Source organism: Meriones unguiculatus, chromosome 5, assembly GCF_030254825.1.
Source record: "Meriones unguiculatus strain TT.TT164.6M chromosome 5, Bangor_MerUng_6.1, whole genome shotgun sequence".
NCBI lineage: Eukaryota > Metazoa > Chordata > Mammalia > Rodentia > Muridae > Meriones > Meriones unguiculatus.
In genome coordinates, this window is record NC_083353.1 from 45,573,319 (window position 1) to 45,599,820 (window position 26,502).

Consider the following 26,502-nt stretch of genomic DNA (forward strand, 5'->3'; position numbering starts at 1 on the left):
GTTTTCTCTGTCTATGAGGATTGAGAGTATTGCTGGTTATAGTAGCCTGGGCTGACATCTGTGCTTTTTTAGATCCTGCATGATATCTGTCCAGGCCGTTCTGGCTTTCATAGTCTCATTTGAGAAGTCAGGTGTGATTCTGATGGGTTTGCCATTATATGTTACTTGGCATTTTCCCCTTGCAGCTTTTAATATTTTTTCTTTCTTCGGTATACATACTGTTTTGATTGTTATGTGGCGGGAGGACATTTTTTTCTGGTCTAATTTATTAATTTTTCTGTATGCCTCTTGTATTCTTATTGGCCTCTCTTTTAAGTTGGGGAAATTGCTTCAGTGATTTTGTTGAAAATATTTTCTGGGCCTTTGAGAAGGGAATCTTCTTTTTCCTAGATTCCTATTATTCTTAGGTTTTGTCTTTTTATGTTGTCTTGAATTTCTTGGACGGTGTGTGTCAGAAAGCTCAGATGAGGAGGTCGTTGCGGACAGAAGACAAATTAAACAGACACCATAGCAAAGCACCCTGGCTATGAGGAAGTTAAACTGAGCCTCTCCACCACCAGAACTCAAGGGGAGTGTGAGAAATGTGCATTTCCAGGTCCTCATCAGACTTACAGAGCCAGAGCAACTGCCAACACTTCTGGGAAAGCCAAAGTCAGAACCACTGGTGCAGAGTATGGATGGCTGTCTAATCAGCCATCACCTCTTGGAGGTGGCTGGAAAGGGACATCTGGTCGCTGAGGAGGCTTGACTCACACTGTTCTGGGCCCAGTATTTCCCCAGTACTGCCTGTTGATGGCCACATGCATGGCTTTTCCCTCAGGGAGCTCTGTCTACCTACACACACAGTCCTGCCAACAGGGAGAGGGGTCAACCAACCAAGAGGTGAAGGAGATAACCTGAGTAGGATTGGAGGCATGAACAGGCCTGACTTGTTGGAGGACCAGTGAGAGTGTAGGCTTGGTCTAGAGTGGGCCTGGGGTTTCCCTACTGCACAGTTAAGAACTGAATTTGATTCTTTCAAACAACCTTTCCATCTCAGAGCCATCATCAAACTCCTAAACCTCCAGCCCTTTGTGGAGAAATACTTGTGAGTCTGGAATAGAAATTGTTTTATGGCTGGGGACAGCCAGACGAGGAAAGAGCTTTCTGTGTAAGCCTGGTAATCTGAGTTCCATTCCTGAAATCCACCTAGAGGCAGGAGGATAAGGCAGATTCCACAAGTTTGTCTTCCAGCCTCCACAAGTGCACCATAGCTCATTTGTATGCCTTCCCTCCCACACACACTAACAATCAACACATGATTGATTTGAAAAAAGACAACAAAGAAAATGTCTAGCTGGATTTTGTTACTAAGAGTTCTGGGTAGGCTTGACGGAGCCATGCCTAGTGGTCAGCTGGTGATGGAGGCGATGGTGGAGGAGATGGAGGTGGTAGAAATGATACCAGAAGGGAATGAAGACAGAAGAAGAGACCATGGCGGTGGTGGCAGTGCCACAGGTGATAGGAACAGTTGTAGAAGTCGTGTGAGGATGGGTGACTTGTCCTCAGTGTGGGTGGCAGAATAAGTGAGGAGGGGGTAGGCAACATATAAAAAAAAGAGATGAAGGGGCCTGTGGTGGTGAAGCAGTAGAGGTAGAGCAGGCAATAAAGGTGGTGGAGGTGGCAGAATTGAGGCACGAAATGGTCAAGGTGACGGAAAGTGGTAATGATGGAGATGTATACAGGATAGAGATGGCTGTATTTTTCCAGATGGAGATGGAGGTATTTGGTCAAGTTTTGATACCAGTGGTAGGGACTGACCACATGGTAGTCAGGGACAGAGATGGTGGGGATGACAAAATGGTGGGTGGTAAAGTTGGCTAGGATGATGGAGAGGGTATATATGGTAGAATTGGTGGGTTTTATTGAGGTGATGGAGACAGTATGGGTGATGGGCTTGATGCAGATGGTGGAGGTAGTCAAGGTGATGGAGGGCCATGAAGATGTGGGAGCTGAAAACAGAGGGGTCAATGGCAGTATCAGAAGTGGTGGGGATGATGGAATTGGTGGAGGGATGGAGATAGTGTAGGTGATAGATGGAGAAGGATGGAAGTAATCAAGTTTACGGCTACGGAGTTGGTGGTAGAGGGGGTAAGGAGACATTTATGTGTGAATTATGTGAAGCTCGGTGAGTGGGTAATTCCTTTCCATATTTGATGCAAAAAGGGAAAATTAACTTTTTCTTTAGAATAAGCAGTGAAATCCTTATAATACAGTCTCAGCAGAATCAGGGAGGAAAACCCATGCTCAGCTACTGCCAGTGTCATTTTGCTCTGGGGTTTGTGGAGTTCAGGGTAGGGGCAGAAAAACCCGGATGCTCTGCTAAGTCTGACCGAACACTGTTGGATGTGTGATTTGTGAACACAGCCCTAAGACTAGTTGGGAAAACCTCCCAGGATTAAACTGGTTCACCCAAAGGCAGAGGGTGGTGGCTGTGGAGCAATAGGCTAAGACTATTGAACTCCTTTGGTTTTCCTGATGAGAGAAAATGGATCCCAAAGCCTTTGCAATGGCTTTGCAACCCTCCAGGGTGCTGGCCACCATGGTTGCTGTTGGAGCCTTAAGGATTGCATTCTTGCTAAGAATCCTACAATGACTGTGTCCCCATTTTACAGATGGAAAACTGCGGCTTTTTGATGGTCACCGTTTTTTGTTTTTTGTTTTTCAAGACAGGCTTTCTCTGTGTAGCCCTGGCTGTTCTGTCGTTTACTCTGTATACCAGGCTGATCTCAAACTCAGACAGCCACCTTTCTCTGTCTCCCAAGTGAGAGATTAAAGACTTACACCACACACACACACACACACACATACACACACACACACAAAAAAAAAAAAAAGACCAGGTGATCAAAAGACCATATAGTTCAGTTCAAAAATTGATTCAAAAATCAGAATTGTATGTAATCTTTATGGTATTAGTAGATTTCCCTGAATCTTAATATAATTGCTGGCTCTCAATATGTAGGATGAGTTGTTTGGCATATAGAAACTGCTGACTTTATTCCTGATGGTTTAGAATTAACTTTATTATTTTTGCAACTGCAAAAGGCTTAACAAAAGTAGAAACCCTCCGTTACATATCACGCGGATTCGGTCTCATACAGGCTTTCCAGGTCCATTGGTACAAGCAAATGAGGAAACTGATCAATTACAACACCTCAACATTTCATGAAAGACACAATGTGAAAAGTAAAAGTTAATTTTTTTTTCTATAACTTGGGCAACAAGCAAGGAAATAATAAAAAATGTCCCACATGTCCTCTGTATAACCACACTCGACTGCGTGCTGGAAGTAAGCCTGGGGATACGAAAAAAGTGAAATATGGCAGATGGATGTGTTTCATTCTGCAGAATTTGGAAAACAAAGGTATGTACACCGTACCATAGGTGTATAACCAGGGTTTCAACGGGCAACTGCTTTAAGTGCTGAAAAGGCTTATTGTGTAATTACACAGTTATTGGAAATAATGGAAATTTTGGGGATACCTTCACAAATTAAGACAGATAATGAACCTAAATATATATCTAGTAAGATGAAGCAATTCTTTCCCTATTATACTATAAATCTTTATACTATAAATGATTTATAAAACTTTATACTATGAATCATTTATAAAATCTTTATATTATAAATGATTTATAAAACTTTATACTACAAATGATTTATAAAATCTTTATACTATAGTATAAAATGATCTTTTTATAACTTATATTATAAAAATTTATAAATCATTCATACTATAGTATAAAGTTCATTTAAATGATCTCTATATAATTTATACTATAAAGATTTATAAATCATTTATACTATAGTATACTCTAAATGATAGTATAGTATAAATTATAGTACAGTATAAATGATTTACAAATCATTTATACTATAGTATATTATAAAGGATAGTATAAGTATAAATTATATCATTTATACTATATATAGCATCATTTATACTATACTATCATTTATACTATATATAGTATCATTTGTACTACACTATCATTTAAATGATAGTATAATATAAAGGATAGTATAGTATAAATTATACCATTTATACTATATATAGTATCATTTATACTGTACTACCATTTATACTTTACTATCCTTTATAGTATACTAAAGTATAAATGATTTATAAATCACTTATACTATACTATAATTTATACTATACTATCATTTATTGTATACTATAGTATAAATGATTTATAAAACTTTATAGTATAAATTATATAGAGATCATTTAAATGATCTTTATGCTATAGTGTAAATGATGTATAAATCTTTATAATTATATAAGTTATATAAACATCAATTTATACTATAGTATAAAGATTTTATAAATCATTTGTAGTATAAAGTTTTATAAATCATTTATAGCATAAAGATTTTATAAATCATTTATAGTATAAAGTTTTATAAAATCATTTATAGTATAAAGATTTATAGTATAATAGGCAAAGAATTGCTTCATCTTACTAGATATATATGTAGGTTCATCATCAGTCTTAATTTGTGAAGGTATCCCCAAAATTTTCATTATTTTCATTATTTCCAATAACTGTGTAATTTACACAATCAGCCTTTTCAGCACTTAAAGCAGTTGCCCGTTGAAACCCTGGGTATACACCTATGGTATGGTGTACATATGTTTGTTTTCCAAATTGTGCAGAATGAAACACATCCATCTGCCATATTAAATGTCCATCCTATGGGCTTAGAGTTGCTCAAGAGTGTTTCGGTTGTGGAAGTACATTGGGGACATGCTGTTGAAGACAGAAGCTATCTTCAAGGACCTTTGTCCTACATTCAAGTTCCGGGAAGCGCCAGGATGGATGGACCATACATGGTCAATCACACAGACATCTGTGTGTCTCACGATGTGATACTTGTTGCCACAGTCTAGGGAGAAAGAACACAAGAGATGAAGTCTTACCACTGTGATACTAGGATGGAAAGATAAGGCTTCCCAGAACTCTCCCCAAAGGCTGTTGCAAGGCTGATTAACTGTGCAAGAATATGCAAAGGGCAGAGACTTGAAGAAATGGAAGCAGCCTTAAGATCTGTCCAGCTGGTACATACACGAGGTAGGGGCTTGAGGCTGCCATGACACAGGGACACAGTGGGTTGCTCCTCCAAGAGTCTCTAGTTAGACTTGTCAGGACACCTATCACACCCTCACAGTGTGGCATGTGGTGGTGAGTGTGGGATCCAATGTGAATGGTCGCCTTGAAGGAACAAGAATAGATATGCAAGAGGTGAGTAACTAGGGCAGAATTGGTGTCAAGAGAGGGCACAGCTACCACTGCAGTCACTCCAAGACTGAGTTTTCCAGGCTTTGTTCTGAGTTGGGTCTGAGGACTCAAGCAATGTAACCTGTGATGGGTTTGGCATGTGTGTGGGTGCTGGGCACTTGCAAAAGGATGGCAGGAGGCTCCTTCTAAAGAATTCCCATCAGGCTGCTTGTAGGCCTCAATTCTCAACCTGGGAACCCATCTTGGGGCAGGTAGGACAGGCAGACTGGAAACTATAGCACTAGGGAGAGATTAGTTACAAAGGACAGAAGGAAAAGTGAATAAAATGAAGTGAAGTAATGCACTCACCTGGTGCTGAGGGTGGCTCCAAGGACCCTTTTCATTGGAGTCATGTTCTTACATGAGGCAGCCTTTGTCTTAGCAGGTGGCAGGCAGCAGCAGCACAGATGTCTGAGGCCGTTCATGATTGTCTTCTTCACCCGCTTCCAGCGTTGACGCTGGTTGTGGGGGGAAGCTGTGCTAGTGTCCTGAGGCTGGCCAGGTGTGATGTTATCCTCGGTCCCTTGCTGAGGGAGAGCTGTGCCAGCTTCCTGAGGCTGGCCAGGTGTGATGTCGTCCTCGGTCTCTTGCTGAGGGAGACTTGTGCCAGCGTCCAGAGGCTGGCCAGGTGTGATGTCATCCTCGGTCCCTTGCTGAGCGAGAGCTGTGCCAGCTTCCTGAGGCTGGCCAGGTGTGATGTCGTCCTCAGTCTCTTGCTGAGGGAGACCTGTACCAGCGTCCTGAGGCTGGCCAGGTGTGATGTCGTCCTCGGTCTCTTGCTGAGTGAGACTTGTGCCAGCGTCCAGAGGCTGGCCAGGTGTGATGTCATCCTCGGTCCCTTGCTGAGCGAGAGCTGTGCCAGCTTCCTGAGGCTGGCCAGGTGTGATGTCGTCCTCAGTCTCTTGCTGAGGGAGACCTGTACCAGCGTCCTGAGGCTGGCCAGGTGTGATGTCGTCCTCGGTCTCTTGCTGAGGGAGACTTGTGCCAGCGTCCAGAGGCTGGCCAGGTGTGATGTCATCCTCGGTCCCTTGCTGAGGGAGAGCTGTGCCAACTTCCTGAGGCTGGCCAGGTGTGGTGTCGTCCTCGGTCTCTTGCTGAGGGAGACCTGTGCCAGCATCCTGAGGCTGGCCTGGTGTGATGTCGTCCTCGGTCTCTTGCAGAGGGAGAGCTGTGCCAGTGTCCTGGGGCTGTCCAGGTGTGATCTCGTCCTCGATCTCTTGCTGAGGGAGAGCTGTGCCAGCGTCCAGAGGCTGGCCAGGTGTGATGTCATCCTCGGTCCCTTGCTAAGGGAGAGATGTGCCAGCTTCCTGAGGCTGGCCAGGTGTCTTGTCTTCCTCATTCTCTTCCTGATGGAGACCTGTGCCAGCGTCTGGAGGCTGGCCAGATGTGATGTCATCCTCAGTCTCTTGCTGAGGGAGACCTGTACCAGCGTCCTGAGGCTGGCCAGGTGTGATGTCATCCTCGTGCTCTTGCTGAGGGAGAGCTCTGCCAGCGTCCTGAGGCTGGCTAGGTGTGATGTCGTCCTCGGTCTCTTGCTGAGGGAGACCTGTGCCCGCATCCAGAGGCTGGCCAAGTGTGATGTCATCCTCGGGCTCTTGCTGTGGGAGAACTCTGCCAGCTTCCTGAAGCTGGCCAGGTGTGGTGTTGTCCTGGGTCTCTTGCTGAGGGAGAGCTGTGCCAGCATCCTGAGGCTGGCCAGGTGTGGTGTTGTCGCCCTCGTTCTCTTCCTCCTTGGTCTCTTCAGTTATGATGGTATCCTCCTTGATCTCTTTTGTTGTGATGGTATCTCGTATGTTGGTGTCTGGTATGATGGTGCTTCCCTTGTTCTCTTCCTCCTTGGTCTCTTTAGTCATGGTTTCCTCCTTGATCTTTTTGGTCGTGATGGTATCTCTTATGATGGTGTCTGGTATGATGGTGTTTGGTACGATGGGTGTCTGGTATGATGGTGTCCTCCTTGGTCAATTTTAGTGTGATGGTGTGTGGTAGGATGGTTTATTGGGGCAGGTGGGACAGGGAGATTGGAAACTATATCACTATGGGGAGAAGTTTTACTTTGTGGAAAAGATCATATTTCCTGCCAAGAAACAGGGAGTAAAGGACAATCACTACCCAGAGGGCAGTCTGTGATGTTTATGCAGGCTGGGGGAGAGAGCAAGGGATCAGTGTGCCACATAAAGCTTTAGGGCACCTCTGCCCCTCAGCCCTTCCCCTCTGAGGAAGACCCAGTGGAAAGCCAGCCCCTCCTGCCTGGGATTTTACCTGGACAGATCTGCACTGGGATAGGTCCTGTGCAGAATGCTCCTGTGACCACACTGGCTTCTGGACATCTGGCCTGGCTTCCCCGAGAGGCTTTTCACATCTCATCCAGGCTGATCCCCAACCCATGGCCCACAAGCCATGGAGATGGGGCCTGTCGTCTTTAGGACTTCAAAGCAAAAAGACACAGGTAAGTGACTCTTACTGACTTTGAAGCACACAGAACTTTCTGTGCTTGCCCTGTAGCACCAAAGTGCCCTACTGGTCTCTCAGCAATCTCTGCTGACTTTGCCATGCCCCACCTGTTCCTCTTCCTGCTTTATCAGCATATGTATACAATCTACTTCTTGCTTAACCAGCCTGAGGTCACATTACTGGGATTTCTATGGTATTGGTCTTTCTGAAGTGACAGAGGTTGTTAAGATCACAGGTGTGCCACAGTGGGCAAATTATCATTAGTTACAAAGGACAGAAGGAAAAGTGAATAAAATGAAGTGAAGTAATGCACTCACCTGGTGCTGAGGGTGGCTCCAAGGTCCCTTTTCATTGGAGTCATGTTCTTACATGAGGCGGTCTTTGTCTTAGCAGGTGGCAGGCAGCAGCAGCACAGATGTCTGAGGCTGTTCATGATTGTCTTCTTTATCCGCTTCCAGCGTTGACGCCGGTTGTAGGGGGAAGCTGTGCCGGTGTCCTGAGGCTGGCCAGGTGTGATGTCGTCCTCAGTCTCATGCTGAGGGAGACCTGTGCCAGCGTCCTGAGGCTGACCAGGTGTGATGTCATCCTCGGTCTCTTGCTGAGGGAGACCTGTGCCAGCATCCTGAGGCTGGCCAGGTGTGATGTCGTCCTTGGTCTCTTCCTGATGGAGACCTGTGCCAGCATCCTGAGGTGTGATGTTGTCGTCCTTGGTCTCTTCCTGTGGGGAAGCTATGCCAGTGTCCTGAGGCTGGCCAGCTGTGATGTTGTTCTCCTGGGTCTCTCCCTCCTCGGTCTCTTCCTCCTCCCTCACTTCAGGCATCGTGTCCTCCTTGATGATGTTCACTCTCAGGGCAATGATTGCTTCCTGAGCATCGATGTCTTCCTGTGTTAGAGTCTTTTCCTCTGCGACTATAGTAGACTCTATCTCTATGACTGTTGTCATCTCCGATAAATCCTCAGAGGAGGAGCTTGAGCTGTCCTCTTCCTCCAGGAAACTCCAGGATTCAGATTGGTGGCTGTAGGACATGTGGCTCTCTAAGTCACTTGTACCCTCATTCTGGGATGTTCTAGAAGAGTTGGTGTATAGACCCAGAGATATATGGTCACTATCAGTGTGGCTGTCACGTGATCCAACCTGTGAAAAATAAATATTCATTTCCAGGATGCTGCCCTTGATGGACATAGCAATAGGACAGCCCAGGTGGAGAGGGTGTGTGTCTGGATGGCAGCATAGGGTGGCAGGCATGCTTTGGCATCTGGCAAGTTTCCTGGAATAATGCTCCTCCCTTTTTTCCTGGCCCTTAGATGGCAAGGTAAAGGTATAGGGAACAGGTTCAGCTCTCCTTAGGGATCCAGGATAAGTGTAAGGCTCTGTCAGGTGGAGGACAGTGCCTGTCTGCCTGGTTTTCACAGGATTCACCTGGTTGTGGCCATAGTCTCCCGCAGGTGACTGGTGTTGCAATATAAGATAAGTTGCCATCACCTCGTCATATTTTTGGTCTCTCAGGGATTCAATGATTACTTCAGGCTTATAGCCCATGACTCTCATGGTCCCAACAATGCTAGGGCTCAGGGTGCCTGGGAGGCTAGGGGTGGAAGTAGGTGGTGAACGTGCCTCACTGGCCCTGATCATGGGGCGCCTCAAGATGTCCTTGATGGTGGGCCTTCTTCCGGGATTGATTATCAGTAATTCCAAGATGACATTGAAAATGTCGATAGAAACATGCTTAGGAATGGTGAAGTTGCCTGAGGTGACCTCGTTCCTCATGCCTGCCACAGATTTGGCTTGGAAAGGGAAGTGCCCAGCCACCATGAGAAAGAGGAGAATCCCTAAACACCACATGTCGATGGGGTAAGCATCGTATTCCCCGGGTGCAAAGAGTTCTGGGGCACAATAGGGCAGAGTGCCACAGAAACCCCGCAGCTTCTGCCCAGGAGTTACTTTCACAGCGAGGCTAAAATCAATCAGCTTGGCATTCCCCCTGCAGTCCATAAGGATGTTGGTGGCTTTTATATCTCTATGGACAACTTGATTGTTATGACAGTAATTCACTGCATGCACCACCTGAGTAAATATCCTTTCAGCCTCGCACTCCGGTAGAGACCCCCGTTCCAGGATCCTCCGCAGCAGCTCTCCCTCTGAGGCATGCTCCATCACCAGGTAGGTGATCTCTTCCGTCTCGATCACGTGAAAAAGTTTGATAATATTGGGGTGGTTCATGGATTTCATAACGCTTATTTCACTGTTAAAAATCGAGTTGTACTTCTTCTTATTTCTAAGGAGTTTTACAGCCACACAGGTCACAGTGGGAACATGGAAGGCGAGTTTCACTTCAGAAAAATGTCCGTGTCCCAGAGTCCTCATCATTCTATAGTCGGTGTTGAAGGGGTCCTCCACAGAGGAGCAGGCCTCCATGTCCTGCTTCAGAGTCAGGCCCTCCTCCTTCATATGGCTAGAGCCAAAAAGTTCAATGAGAAAGTTGACAGACTTAAAATCAGGCCTAGGAGAGTATTTAGAGCTATGAATTCCTACATCCAAAAGACTAGGAAAGGAAGGAAGGAAGAGGTCAGACACATTTCAGACCACCTAACTGGGTACTTAAATGCTTAGATAGACAAGAATGAAGTATGTTCCAAAGCAGTGTAGAGCAAAATATGACAGATTGGTTTGACAGGAATCAACTGCAAACTGGCAGAACCAACCAAAGGATTCTAGAAACTAAGAGCCACTGATAAGAAAGGACGGTCATCCTCTAACCCTGAGCTCACCTGTACTGGAAGAGAGCAGGCACGAATAAAATTAGATGCGAGAGAAGTATATAGAACAACAGACACCTCCCAAGCCCAGCGGTGTCCGTGCGGGGCAGCCAGCCCCTGAGTCCAGGTACAACTAGCTCTGCAAAGGACCTACCGAAATTTGGTTCTTAGGATCCAGGTCAGGTGGCTCACAATTACTCCGAACCCAGCTCTAGGAGATCCTACACCACGGGCCTCTGAGGGCATACATACACATGTTCACATGCCCACACGCAAGTGCACTCTCTGCTACTACACATCAATTACATGGTGATAATGTCTATCTAGATAATGCTACAGGTAGTTATGATCTCCCACAGAAGAGCTGTACATCAAACCTAGTTCCAAGAGTACATGCTCTTGAAATGGTGGGCCAGCTCTCCAGATTACCCCATTCGCAAAAATCTTTACTTTAAAACAAAGAGGGTCCCTTACATGAATTGGAGGAGACTTTCTGTGTATAAAATAAACATAATAAAATGTTCTCAGATAGAAAACAGAATGAACTTACTATGATGGTTCAAAATCTTCAAAAATCCAGGAATGTCTTGTCACGGTGCAGAAATCCAGTTACTCTCTATTCTGCTCTGTAAGACAAGAGGAGTGGAGAATGGTGTGAGTGTGTGAGGGAGGGAATAGAAAGAGAGTTTATGTTTATTAAACAAACATAATAAAATATTGTAGGTTAGAGAACAGAAGGCACTTACTATATGGTGGTCAAAAGAGCTTCTAAAATGCGAGTATAGTCTGTCACGGGCACAGAAGTCCAGTTGCTCTCCAACCAAGAGCTTCTGTTCTGTAAGACAACAAGCAGGCTCAGCCAGAGCCTTACGTGGATAGGTGTCACAATGGCTCCTTGTGGTGTCAGAGCAAGGAATGGACAAGTGGTCACTAGGGACATCCCCATGGTTCCCTCACATTCTGTCCTCAGGGACGGGAAAGCTGGTCTAGGGCAGTGGGGCAGTAGGAGCCTGAGGAAGCTTGTTACACTCCAGTGTCTGTCCACAGTGATGCCCAGAGGCGCACCTCTTCCTGCTAGGCCCACTGTCCAAGGTCCACAGTTTGCCCCACGTGGTGCCACCTGCTTGGAACAATGTTCAAACACTTGATTCTTTGTGGGACTTTTGGCACCCAAACCTTAAGGAGGACACACACACACACACACACACACACACAAACACACTCTACATCTAGACATGACACAACTAGCTGTGCCCTGACTGAGAGTCCTTCAAGGGTCAGCTGATGGACCTTAGACAAGAGGTTGGGGTGAAAGTCAGGAAAGTCTCATAAAGGATAAACACTCGGCAGTTGGAAAAGCTAGAAAAGTGGAGGCAGGAGGATCAGTTCAAGTCCTCTTTGGCCACACAGGGATGCTGAGGCCAGCCTGTGCTACAGGAGACCCTGCCTCACCAAATACAAAAGCAATAGCAAAGAGAAGATGAGAAAGGACTGCTTTAGTTTTCTGCATGACCTAGGTTCCCAACTGCTTCAAAAGTTCAAGGTTGCTGTTACAAGCGGGGCCTAGCCACAAGTGCTTGTGACAACAATGCTTGAGGGTGGAGGGCTGATCAGCCATTTCCATGCTCCTGAAGCTAGGCTGCTGTCACTTCCCACCAAAAGTCATCAGTTTTTCACATTAAGTGGACCTCACAGCACCCACCCAAGCTGCGGGACATACGCCAGAGAAACTGGGTGGAAGTTTACAGGAGGTCAACAAGGATGTTCACTCTTCAGAGAACGTGCATCACTCACTTGAGCACTGGATAGCAAGTCTAGTCAACTAAACCATCACACAATGAAAGGGAGACACAGGTACCGTTCAGCAAAGGGCACCAAAGCGCAACTTGCCAGTTCTGTAATCAGATATAAGATTTTTGGAAGTCACAGACCATAGACCCTCCTCTCATCACCAATACCTTGGCAAAACAGAAAGGAACCTGAAGGGCTTTGTTGCTGGACCATGAAGGTTCTGTTACCCACTGCCTTTCCCCAAACATGAACAGATTAAGGTTGGAGGAAGGAGTTTTATCCAAGCCTAGACTTGGAAATTTGGGTAGATTGCCCTTGACAATAAAAAGTCCCCTGCTTCTCCAAAAAGACAGGTGCTTATTTTGGGGCTTGGGGTCTGTGCAGTGCTGGGCAGATAATTCCAGCACTAGGCAGTTTTTGTTCCTGAATATGTTCTTTGACCTGTAGGACCAGCAGAACTCAAGAGCACAGGCTCAACCCTTTGCTTCAAAATCATTATTGCCCTCCCCTCCGGTGCCTGATAACACCTTAGCTCGGTGCCATAATCGCCCTCCTTAAAACAGAAGATAACCCATGAATGTACAGCTGCAGGCAGAGAGAAGGACAGAAGTAGGCTGGAGGGATAGGGTATGGCAAGTCTCACCAAGGAAAGTCCCATCCTTCCTCAAAGAACAAGCTCCTTTTAGACTTACACTTATTCTATCCCTAAATTCCTTTTCAGCTGCCCTGTTCCACAATCACCATCACAAGATCTGAGCTGACGCTTGTCTCTAGCTCCTTTGTTGGACTCATGCCTCTTGACCTGCCAGGAAGATCCTGAGATAACCAGCTAGGAGGAGACTTTGTGCTAGAGCCCAGAGACACATTGGTGTCCTTCCTTAAGAGACCATCCCGTGTGTCCATCAGTCCTCTGGACAGGAGTCCATGGCACTTGGCCCGTACTTGTACTTGGGAAGCAAGGTGCTGAACAGCAAAGGGAAAGAGTGAGGGGCTTGGAAGGGGTGGGCAGTAGGCAGTGTCATCAGGGGAATGTATTCAAAGTTCTCCATGTACATGTACGGAAGTGCCACTGGGTGATTGATCACTCGTGTTGTGTAGTTGATATAAATACTGTGATAGCGAGACACAATCAAAGTGAACATGAGATAGATGAAGAATATAACGGTAAGCATAATCATGCCTGAAACCAATGAATGAATAAATAGATGCGATTGCCACAAAACTGACAGTGTTAGAGGGAAACTCAATCTGCTGAGGGTCAACAGGTCTGGTTGTCCTAGGGGAGCTGGCCAATGCTGTGATTCACCAACTCTCAAACCATTCAATCTAGCAACCAATGGCTGCCACACTTGATGGGACCAAACCCAGTCCCAGTGAGTTCTCTATGTGGCCAGGTTCCACCATTCCTCACGAGGACTCTTTGTGATGTCAGAGCAAGGAACGACCTAGCCATGCCTGGGCACCAACCACACCGATTCCCCAGTTTCTGCCTGCAAGGACAGGGAAGGCATGGTAGTAGGAAAGGCAGGTAGCTGAAGGAGTAGGGACCTGAGCCAGCCAGCCAGTTCTGTCCAGTTTTCCCTTGGTGCCAGTGACCCTCTTCCTCCTGTAAGACCCCACTTCCCCACACAGTGCCACATGCCAGGGCCCAGTGTTCAAACACGTGACTCTTTGTGGTACATTTGCCGTCTAAAGCAGCAGGCTCCAGAGGGTTGTCCTCAGGTGCACTGTGGACACTGATGCCCATCCTTTACTGCACAGGTAGCATGCTGCCCTTTTCCCCTGCTCACTGGCACTCTAGCAGCTCTCTGCCTACAAAGCTCAGCACATACACACTCATCAAGGACATCAGTTCCTTTCTCATTCGACTCAGGTGAACGAAAAATGGAGAGTGGCCTCGGGCTGAGGTTAGGATGCTGTGGTGGCTAATCACTGTTGTCAAAATGAGTACACCAAGAATTAACTGAGAGGGTGGCTCTCAGGAGTCTATGGGGTGACCCTACCTGAGACTCCTATCAGCAGGGGATATGGAGCCTGATGTGGCCCCCTCCTGCAGCCATGCAGGACTTCCAGTCAAGGGGGCCAGTGGAGGGAACTCACCCACCCACAAAGCCTTCAACCCAAAGTGTGCCCCACCTACAGGAAGTGCAAGATTAAACAGGGAGCCGAGATGGAGGGAACTGGCAACCAATGACTGACCCCACTTGAGACCGACCCTAGGGGAGAGAGAGGCAACCTTTGACTCTACTAATAATACTGTGCTCTGCTTGCAGATGGGAGCCTAGCATAACTGTCTTCTGAGAGGCTTCATCCAGCAGTGAATGGAAACAAATGCATAGACCCACAGCCAAACACTAGATGGAGTTTGGGGAATCTTGTGGAAGAGTGGGAGGAAGGAGTGAGGGAGCTGGAGGGGTCAAGGATACCACGAGAAGACCCACAGAGTCAACTAAACCAGGTCCATGGGGGCTCACAGAGACTGAATCACCAACCAGAGGGGGATGTCTGGACTGGACCTTGGCCCCCTACACATATGTAGCAGAGGTGCAGATTCTCCTTCATGTTGGTGCCCTAACAACGGGTGCCCTAACAAGGGCTGTCTCTTCCTCTGTTGCCTGCCTTTGGATCCCTTTGCCCTAGCTGCTTTGCCTTGTCTGGTGTCAGTGGGAGAGGATGCATGCAGTCCTTTGGGCAACTTGATGTGCCAGGGTGAGCTGGTGCCCATGGGGGACCTCCCTTTCTCTGAGGAGAATGGGAGTGGGGAATGGTGTGAGGCCATGTGAGGGAGGGAATAGGAGGACAGTTTATGTTTATGAAACATACTTTACGGTAGTCTGAAATCTTCAAAAATCCAGGAATGTCTTGTCACGGGTGCAGAAGTCCAGTTACTCTCTAACAAGAACTTCTGCTCTGTAAGACAAGAGGAGTGGAGAATGGTGTGAGTGTGTGAGAGAGGGAATAGAAGGAGAGTTTATGTTTATTAAACAAACATAATAAAATATTGTAGGTTAGACAACAGAAGGCACTTACTATATGGTGGTCAAAACAGCTTCTAAAATGCGAGTATAGTCTGTCACGGGCACAGAAGTCCAGTTGCTCTCCAACCAAGAGCTTCTGTTCTGTAAGACAAGAAGCAGGCTCAGCCAGAGCCTTAAGTGGATAGGTGTCACAATGGCTCCTTGTGATGTCAGAGCAAGGAATGGACCAGTTCCCTCACATTCTGTCCTCAGGGACAGGAAAGCTGGTCTAGGGCAGTGGGGCAGTAGGGGCCTGAGAAAGCTGGTTACACTCCAGTGTCTGTCCACAGTGATGCCCAGAGGCGCACCTCTTCCTGCTAGGCCCACTGCCCAAGGTCCACAGTTTGCCCCACGTGGTGCCACCTGCTTGGAACAATGTTCAAACACTTGATTCTTTGTGGGACTTTTGACACCCAAACCTTAAGGAGGATACACACACACACACACACACACACACACACACAAACACACTCTACATCTAGACATGACACAACTAGCTGTGCCCTGACTGAGAGTCCTTCAAGGGTCAGCTGATGGACCTTAGACAAGAGGTTGGGGTGAAAGTCAGGAAAGTCTCATAAAGGATAAACACTTGGCAGTTGGAAAAGCTAGAAAAGTGGAGGCAGGAGGATCAGTTCAAGTCCTCTTTGGCCACACAGGGATGCTGAGGCCAGCCTGTGCTACAGGAGACTCTGCCTCACCAAATACAAAAGCAATAGCAAAGAGAAGATGAGGAAGGACTGCTTTTGTTTTCTGCATGACCTAGGTTCCCAACTGCTTCAAAAGTTCAAGGTTGCTGTTACACACAGGGCCTAGCCACAAGTGCTTGTGACAACAACGCTTGAGGGTGGAGGGCTGATCAGCCATTTCCATGCTCCTGAAGCTAGGCTGCTGTCACTTCCCACCAAAAGTCATCAGTTTTTCACATTAAGTGGACCTCACAGCACCCACCCAAGCTGCGGGACATACGCCAGAGAAACTGGGTGGAAGTTTACAGGAGGTCAACAAGGATGTTCATTCTTCAGAGAACGTGCATCACTAACTTGAGCACTGGATAGCAAGTCTAGTCAACTAAACCATCACACAATGAAAGGGAGACACAGGTACCGTTCAGCAAAGGGCAACAAAGCACAACTTGCCAGTTCTGTAATCAGATATCAGATTTTTGGAAGTCACAGACCATAGACCCTCCTCTCATCACCAATACCTTGGCAAAACAGAAAGGAACCTGAAGGGCTTTGTTGCTGGACCATGAAGGTTCTGTTACCCACTGCCTTTCCCCAAACATGAACAGATTAAGGTTGGAGGAAGGCGTTTTATCCAAGCCTAGACTTGGAAATTTGGGTAGACTGCCCTTGACAATAAAAAGTCCCCTGCTTCTCCATAAAGACACGTGCTTATTTTGGGGCTTGGGGTCTGTGCAGTGCTGGGCAGATAATTCCAGCACTAGGCGGTTTTTGTTCCTGAATATGTTCTTTGACCTGTAGGACCAGCAGAACTCTAGAGCACAGGCTCGACTCTTTGCTTCAAAATCATTATTGCCCTCCCCTCCAGTGCCTGATAACACCCTAGCTTGGTGCCATAATCGCCCTCCTTAAAACAGAAGATAACCCATGAATGTACAGCTGCAGGCAGAGAGAAGGACAGAAGTAGGCTGGAGGGACAGGGCATGGCAAGTCTCACCAAGGAAAGTCCCATCCTTTCTCAAAGAACAAGCTCCTTTTAGACTTACACTTATTCTATCCCTGAATTCCTTTTCAGCTGCCCTGTTCCACAATCACCATCACAAGATCTGAGCTGACGCTTGTCTCTAGTCCCTTTGTTGGACTCATGCCTCTTGACCTGCCAGGAAGATCCTGAGATAACCAGCTAGGAGGAGACTTTGTGCTAGAGCCCAGAGACACATTGGTGTCCTTCCTTAAGAGACCATCCCGTGTGTCCATCAGTCCTCTGGACAGGAGTCCATGGCACTTGGCCCGTACTTGTACTTGGGAAGCAAGGTGCTGAACAGCAAAGGGAAAGAGTGAGGGGCTTAGAAGGGGTGGGCAGTAGGCAGTGTCATCAGGGGAATGTATTCAAAGTTCTCCATGTACATGTACGGAAGTGTCACTGGGCGATCGATCACTCATTTTGTGTAGTTGATATAAATACTGTAATAGCGAGATACAATCAAAGTGAGCATGAGATAGATGAAGAATATAACAGTAAGCATAATCATGCCTGAAACCAATGAATGAATAAATAGAGGCGATTGCCACAAAACTGACAGTGTTAGAGGGAAACTCAATCTGCTGAGGGTCAACAGGTCTGGTTGTCCTAGGGGAGCTGGCCAATGCTGTGATTCACCAACTCTCAAACCATTCAGTCTAGCAACCAATGGCTGCCACACTTGATGGGACCAAACCCAGTCCCAGTGTGTTCTCTATGTGGCCAGGTTCCACCATTCCTCACAAGGACTCTTTATGATGTCAGAGCAAGGAATGACCTAGCCATGCTTGGGCACCAACCACACTGATTCCCCCAGTTTCTGCCCATAAGGACAGGGAAGGCATGGTAGCAGGAAAGGCAGGTAGATAAAGGAGTAGGGACCTGAGCCAGCCAGTCAGTTCTGTCCAGTTTTCCCTTGGTGCCAGTGACTCTCTTCCTCCTGTAAGAGCCCAGTTTATGTGCAAATATGCGAAGCTCAGTGAGTGGGTAATTCCTTTCCATATTTGATGCAAAAAGGGAAAATTAACTTGTTCTTTAAAATAAACAGTGAAATCCTAATAACACAGTCTCAGTGGAATCAGGGAGGAAAACGCATGCTCAGCTACTGCCAGTGTCATTTTGCTCTGGGGTTTATGGGGTTCAGGGTAGGGGCAGGAAAACCCGGGTGCTCTGCTAAGTCCAACTGAACACTATTGGGTGTGGGATTTGTGAACACAGCCCTAAGACTAGTTGGGAAAACCTCCCAGGATTAAACTGGTTCACCCGAAGTCAGAGGGTGGTGGCTGTGAAGAAATAGGCTAAGACTATTGAACTCCTTTGGTTTTCCTGATGAGAGAAAATGGATCCCAAAGCCTTTGCAATGGCTTTGCAACCCTCCAGGGTGCTGACCACCATGGTTGATATTGGAGCCTTAAGGATTGCATTCTTGCTAAGAATCCTACAATGACTGTGTCTCCATTTTACAGATGGAAAACTGCGGCTTTTTGATGGTCACCGTTTTTTGTTTTTTTGTTTTTCAAGACAGGCTTTCTCTGTGTAGCCCTGGCTGTTCTGTCATTTACTCTGTATACCAGGCTGATCTCAAACTCAGACAGCCACCTTTCTCTGTCTCCCAAGTGAGAGATTAAAGATTTACAACACACACACACACACACACACACAAACATACACACACACACACATAAAAGCCAGGTGATCAAAAGACCATATAGTTCAGTTCAAAAATCGATTCAAAAATTAAAATTGTATGTAATCCTTATGGTATTAGTAGATTTCCCTGAATCTTAATATAATTGCTGGCTCTCAATATGTAGAATGAGTTGTTTGTCATATAGAAACTGCTGACTTTATTCCTGATGGTTTAGAATTAACTTTATTATTCATGCAACTGCAAAAGGCTTAACAAAAGTAGAAACCCTCCATTATATATCACGCAGATTCGGTCTCATACAGGCTTTCCAGGTATATTGGTACAAGCAAATGAGGAAACTGATCAATTACAACACCTCAACATTTCATGAAAGACATGATGTTAAAAGTAAAAGATAATTTTTTTTTCTATAACTTGGGCAACAAGCAAAGAAATAATAAAAAATGTCCCACATGTCCTCTGTATAACCACACTCGACTGCATGCTGGAAGTAAGCCTAGGGATATGAAAAAAGTGAAATATGGCAGATGGATGTGTTTCATTCTGCAGAATTTGGAAAACAAAGGTATGTACACTGTAACATAGGTGTATACCCAGTTTTTCAAAGGGCAACTGCTTTAAGTGCTGAAAAGGCTTATTGTGTAATTACACAGTTATTGGAAATAATGGAAATTTTGGGGATACCTTCACAAATTAAGACTGATAATGAACCTACATATATATCTAGTAAGATGAAGCAATTTGTTGCCTATTATAATATAAATCTTTATACTATAAATGATTTATAAAACTTTATACTATAAATGTTTTATAAAATCTTTATACTATAGTATAAAATGATCTTTATATAACTTTTACTATTATAAAGATTTATAAATCATTTATACTATAGTATAAAGATCATTTAAATGATCCCTATATAATTTATACTATAAAGATTTATAAATCATTTATACTATAGTATACTCTAAATGATAGTATAGTATAAATGATATCATTTATACTATATATAGTATCATTTATACTATACTCCCATTTATACTTTACTTATATTACAATTTATAGTATAAGTATAAATTATATCACTTATACTATATATAGTATCATTTATACTATACTATCATTTATACTATATATAGTATCATTTGTACTCTACTATCATTTAATTGATCGTATAATATAAAGGATAGTATAGTCTAAATTATACCATGTATACTATGTATAGTATCATTTATACTATACTATCATTTATAGTATATATAGTATCATTTATACTATACTATCATTTATACTATATATAGCATCATTTATACTATACTACCATTTATACTTTACTATCCTTTATAGTATACTAAAGTATAAATGATTTATAAATCACTTATACTATACTATAATTTATCCTATACTATCATTTATTGTATACTATAGTATAAATGATTTATAAATCTTTATATTATAAATTATATAGAGGTCATTTAAATGATCTTTATAGTATAGTGTAAATGATTTATAAATCTTTATAATAATATAAGTTATATAAAGATCATTTTATACTATAGTATAAAGATTTTATAAATCATTTATACTATACAGTCTAGGGAGAAAGAACACAAGAGATGAAGTCTTACCACTGTGATACTAGGATGGAAAGATAAGGCTTCCCAGAACTCTCCCCAAAGGCTGTGCAAGGCTGATTAACTGTGCAAGAATATGCAAAGGGCAGAGACTTGAAGAAATGGAAGCAGCCTTAAGATCTGTCCAGCTGGTACATACACGAGGGAGGGGCTTGATCACAGGTGTGCCACAGTGGGCAAATTATCATTAGTTACAAAGGACAGAAGGAAAACTGAATAAAATGAAGTGAAGTAATGCACTCACCTGGTGCTGAGGGTGGCTCCAAGGTCCCTTTTCATTGGAGTCATGTTCTTACATGAGGCGGCCTTTGTCTTAGCAGGTGGCAGGCAGCAGCAGCACAGATGTCTGAGGCCGTTCATGATTGTCTTCTTCACCCGCTTCCAGCGTTGACGCTGGTTGTGGGGGGAAGCTGTGCCAGTGTCCTGAGGCTGGCCAAGTGTGATGTTGTCCTCGGTCTCTTTTTGAGGGAGAGCTGTGCCAGCGTCCTGAGGCTGGCCAGGCCTGATGTTGTCGCCCTCGTTCTCTTCCTCCTTGGTCTCTTCAGTTATGATGGTATCCTCCTTGATCTCTTTTGTTGTGATGGTATCTTGTATGATGGTGTCTGGTATGATGGTGTTTCCCTCGTTCTCTTCCTCCTTGGTCTCTTCAGTCATGGTGTCCTCCTTGATCTCTTTTGTCGTGATGGTGTCTCATATGATGGTGTCTGGTATGATGGTGTTTGGTACGATGGTGTCTGGTATGATGGTGTCCTCCTTGGTCAATTTTAGTGTGATGGTGTGTGGTAGGATGGTGTATTGGGGCAGGTGGGACAGGGAGATTGGAAACTATATCACTATGGGGAGAAGTTTTTTTTTTTTTTAAATATGGAACACTTCACGAATTTGCATGTCATCCTTGCACAGGGGCCATGCTAATCTTCTCTGTATCGTTCCAATTTTAGTATATGTGCTGCCGAAACAAGCACGAGAAGTTTTACTTTGTGGAAAAGATCATATTTCCTGCCAAGAAACGGGGAGTAAAGGACAATCACTACCCAGAGGGCAGTCTGTGATGTTTATGCAGGCTGGGTGAGAGAGCAAGGGATCAGTGTGCCACATAAAGCTTTAGGGCACCTCTGCACCTCAGCCCTTCCCCTCCCCTCAGTGCTGGAGGCTACAAGAACTCATACCCTGCATGGCTTTTACATAGCTGTTGAAGATTCAAATTCAGTCTTTATGCTTGTGCAGAAAGCACTGTTACCTCACCCCTACCCAGCCTAGACCCCTCCACCCCTCCAGCCTCTCATTGGGTTTCAGAAGATTACTGTGTTTTCTTCTTGTTCTGAATGGTCATTCTACACCAATTAAGAATTCTCCACTGTGCCATTCCTCAACCCCTGGCAAACACCATTGCATTTTCCTTTCTTGAAAAATTACAGTACAGTACTCTCAGTTCCACCCCTAGATATACAGAAGCTTGTCATTCTGTGACTGACATGTCACGGGAAGTATGTGTTCCTCTGTGGTGGACCTACACCTACAGGTGGCTTTCCTTCCTGTTTAAGCTGAGTAATAGTCCATGATATATAAAGGCCACACGTGGTTGGTACATTCATCTGCTTACGGACAGAGAGTTATTTCCATCGTGGCTGTGGTTAAGTGCTGTTAATATAAACAAGCAAGCATCTGAGACTTTGAATCAATTATTTTTCCATAACTATGAAAGAACTGTTGATGAATGATATGCGATTTTGTGATAATGCATCCATATTTAATTAGGTAAAATACAAAGTGTTAAGGTGATTGGCTTATTAAAAAGTGCTACACAGTGTAGCTTATTGATAAGTGCACAGAGCACCCTAATCTGTGATGTGTAACAGGTGGCCCCTGCTGACACCAAGCAGAAATGCGCATGAAGACATTTGGCTCAAATTTCCACAGGTGTTGTAACCCACATTTCAATGGAAGCAGTTTAACAAAGCAGGAGTCATTTGTTCAGTTTTCTGGAGGAGCATGAACACTAGCCTGGGATTCACCATCTGTCAGCGAGCATCTGTCAGTTGGCTCCTTAAGTGAACTCGTCTTTCCCTCACTAGGTAAGCATTTGCTGTCCTCCCCACCAAGGATCGTAAGAAGCAAACAATTCGTTTCTCAGAGCCAATTAACAGCAAGGGGCTGACGGTGGTGTAGCCATTGGAGACCATCATGTGGATACTGTGGTGGACTGGGTCACTCTCCTGCATCAGTCTTGAGGCAGATATGATGCAGTCCAAACAGTACATCAGGACGAAGAAGTTCATGATCAGCAGGATGGTCCTGGTGGCCCATTGCAGTGGGGACACTTTTGCAGAAAGGCTGGTTCTGTGAAGGTGCCGAGCCTGTTTCTTGTGTCTGCACAAGAGAGCCACCATGTACCCACTGCAGAGGGCCATGAGACCTAGAAAAGACACATCTCGAAATATCCTCAGTATGGAAAATAAGGGTCTGCTGCTATACTCCATAGGTAAAATAATGCAAGATTCTGTGACAAATATGAGACCATGTGAGGTGACATTGTACTCAGCAACATAGGAGAAGGAGAAGTGAGCACCACAGGACATGTAAAGGCCCATAGCACAGGAAGGGGGCACAGGCTCTGCTGTGGGGATTTAGGTTTGAATTTTGCCAGAAAGGTGCTTCTGGGACTGAGGATGATGGCCTGAAGGATGCTCAGCAGGCAGGTGACACAAAGAGAGAGGCCCCTCAAAAGCCTGTGCAAGTGGAACAGGGAGTTACACTTGATGTCATTCTACATATTCTGAGATGCAAGAATGTCAGCAGCTGCGAACCCAATGACTGTTAGCATCCCAAGGTGGATGAGGGCCAAGAGACTGATGAGTGGGTCAATGATCCGGAGCCTGCTTTCAAGAAGGAACTCAAAAAGGTGGAAGAGGAAGAGGATAATGTTGAAGGAGATCCCAATGCCTACCTCAGAGAAAAATGTATAATGTGTCAACAACTCCATAAAGGGTCTTGATTCTTCTCATTGTATGAGACAAGGAAATAGAGTAAACATTTGAGAAGAAAGGCAAGAGAAATTATTCATCACAAACAGTAACAGCAACATTGATACCAAACACTATTGCCTTTAGGAATATTGGTGGGCCCAGCCCAATACACCCCTCAGTACTCAAGTTTTCCTGAGTGCCAAACATTCTCATTGTCAGTCATGCCTGGATTGTGTACCTATAGGTGGGCTCCCTTGCTGCTTCAAGTTTCCTGTGTATTAAAATGATCATGTATTACAGAAATGATTCTTTACCACTGCCTCATTTTGAGTTTTTTGGGGGCATTGCCTGGTTTTTGTTTTGTCATCTTGTCAGGTATAGGAAAAGCTTCAAAAGTTTTGATTATTTCCCCTTTCTGTTTCCCTTGTTGCACTAAAACACCATAATCAAAACTGGCATAGAGGAGGACAGGGTTTATTTGGATTAACTCTCAGGTCATAGACCATCGTTAATGAGAGGTGAAATCAGGAGCACAAAGCAGATAGTCAAGTCATAGAAACAGTCAAGTGCAGAGAGAGGAGGCTAAAGCCAGGGCTTGGAGGTTAAGAGCTCTGGCTGGTCTTGCAGGGCCTTTGAGTTCAGTTCCAGCATCTAAGTCAACTGGCTTACAGCCACCTGTCACTCCAGCAATAGGGCATGGATGACCTCATCTGGCCCCTATGGCACCTGCGCTCATCTGCATATAATGCAAACAAATAATTAAATATAAAATTAAATAAATCTTGAGTTAAATTATAAGGAAATGTTGATGAAAGACATTAGATAGAGTATTTACTGTAATATACGTATTTGGCCTGGAGAGACGGCTCAGTGGCTAAGCCTACATTTAGAATATATGTTTACATGCCGAATTCTGCCCTCTGTGAGCACTGCACATGCAAACAGCACACTGATATATACACAGACATAACACACACACACACACACACACACACACACACTTCAAATAAGTAAATACAATACAATTTAAGGCGCCTGTTTATGTTTTCATTCACATTTTTTAAACAGGAAGACAATGTTGCTGTAAATTTGTCCCCTCACTAAGGAAAAGGAATTTCATCAGAAAGTTAAGGTGTGTAAGGTGCTTGCTTTCTGTAGCTTCTTCTGTGTCCGTGTACTTAAGGATCCATAAGTTCCCCAGAGAAGAGGGATGTGTTTAGCACCCATGAACAAGTTATGCTATTTAAAGTTTCAGAACTGAGGTAGACAATTGTAAAAATCTCAACAAGTGGACTTCTCTTCCATTTTAATTGGCATAGATTTTTACTTAGATGAGGGGTACAGTATCTTAGTTCAGCACATCTCTGTGTCCTGCTCTGACCAAGTCAGGATAATTTCCACCTTTTCAAATACTGTCATTTCTCTGTGTTTGACACCTTCAGGTCTTTGTCTTCCTTTGGAACATGCAAGCACTTGGTGTGGACAACAGCTATGCTGCAGTGCTCTAAGGCATGATCACCATGACCTCACACAGCCTCTGCTCTGAACCTAGCTTTCAGTCCTGTTCCACTGTCTCTTTCTGGAATTGACTGACCATTCTTCTTGCTATTTTGTGTAATCAGCTTTCATCTTGACTGAGAACAGACAGTTTGCTCCCATCAAAAGCTCAGCAAAGATGTCAATCATAGACATTTATCTGTTTCAGTCTTTAATGGGTCACAGTTGATCGCTAGGACCCAGCACAACCTTTGTGACATGCATGTATTTTAGTACATGTGTTTAATAAAAGGGAAAAAGGAATATTGAAATATATTGTTTGTATATATTATACACTGGTAATATCATAAGAGTAACTTCAGATCTAGCTCCCTGCTCCTTTACCTCATTTTAAACACAAGATTACAGACATAGCAATATAATCCTCATACCATCCCAAACTTTAATTACTTGTGAATCAAAGGTGGTGGATGCTGTCATTTTCAGTGTGGTTTGGCTAACTGCCCTTACAGATATTAAGGGACAGGTTTGTCTGGGTGCTGTGGGCCTACAATAATGATTATGATTTGTGAGTTTACTTTATAATTACCTTAAAGCCACTGCAAAGGTTTTTCTACAGGTTAAATTCACAGATACAGCAAAGGGAAAAGGAGCCCTTTTCTCCAGAGTACAGTCCAGTTATACTCTGTTGGCATCCCTGGCACCAGGTCACATTCCTCAATGCAGCCCCAGGAAATGCTGTAAAAAATATTCCATTAGTCATCTATTACAGACAACTAAACCAGCAATCACGTTCCTCAGGCAAACATGGCTCACATATGTAAACATCATGGCTCATTAAAGGAAAGACACACAATGACTTCTGAGCCAATATACCACTGTTTTCTTTAAAAGAAAAAAGACTTTAAAATGTTTCATTTTTACTTTATATGTAAGTGTAGTTTGCCTCCTGAATTGCTGAAGTGTCCCTTGCCTAGCCACTGTGTCCTGCACCAACAGTGCATTTTGCACATGGAGAAATCACACTCTTTCTGCCTCTGCTGCTCTGAAGAAAGGGAAGGAGATCACAGTCACAGAAAATGAATTTCTGAAATGTAACATCTGAATAACCCGCATCTGGGAATTTTGTGCATTGGGATGGAGGTGTGGGCCTCTGCATGCAGATTAGAAAGCATGCCCAATATAGAGAAAGAAGCAGCAAGGAGAAATCTGCACTTTCATTGGTGAGAGCCAGCAGCGAAGGCTGGACCTCAGAGCAAAGTGTTGCTAAAAGTCACATCACACAGGGATCTAAGAGCAGTCTCTTCAGTTCCACAGAGTGGCATCCCATGAGAAGCTAAGTCCTTCACCATCCTGTGAGACATAGAACCTCACATGGCCCCAAACTAGGGACATATTTCATAGACAGTGGACTTGATGCAGTAGTCAGGACAGAAGCAGAGAGCAGAAAGCCCTAACAGACCCTGCTCGAAGTTTGGTCACTTATGACCTTTCTGGTGGACAGAATCCAGGGTGAAGTTTGAGGGCAGGATGTCTGTCTTCTCCTCTGCAGCACGGGTTCAAACATATCTGTTTCTGAATGAGAAGATGGTGCATAGTGTGGTTGCCCCACACTTACACCTCATGTCCAGACTCATGCCCACAAAGGACTTTGGTTTGCAGTGATCATGTTGCCTGACAGCAGCCTGTCACACCGTCACCACCTA

The 26,502-nt window shown here is 44.6% G+C and overlaps 1 non-coding gene and 1 pseudogene across 1 annotated transcript; both read right to left on the reverse strand.

Annotated features, from left to right (window-relative positions):
• Nucleotides 1–9,321: 9,321 nt before the first annotated feature.
• Nucleotides 9,322–10,225, reverse strand: LOC132653985 (sperm motility kinase-like; annotated as a pseudogene).
• A 10,966-nt stretch (nt 10,226–21,191) lies between these two features.
• On the reverse strand, nt 21,192–21,298 carry LOC132654476 (U6 spliceosomal RNA). The gene has a single exon (XR_009592117.1). It is a non-coding gene; the product is annotated as a U6 spliceosomal RNA (small nuclear RNA).
• Nucleotides 21,299–26,502: the final 5,204 nt, after the last annotated feature.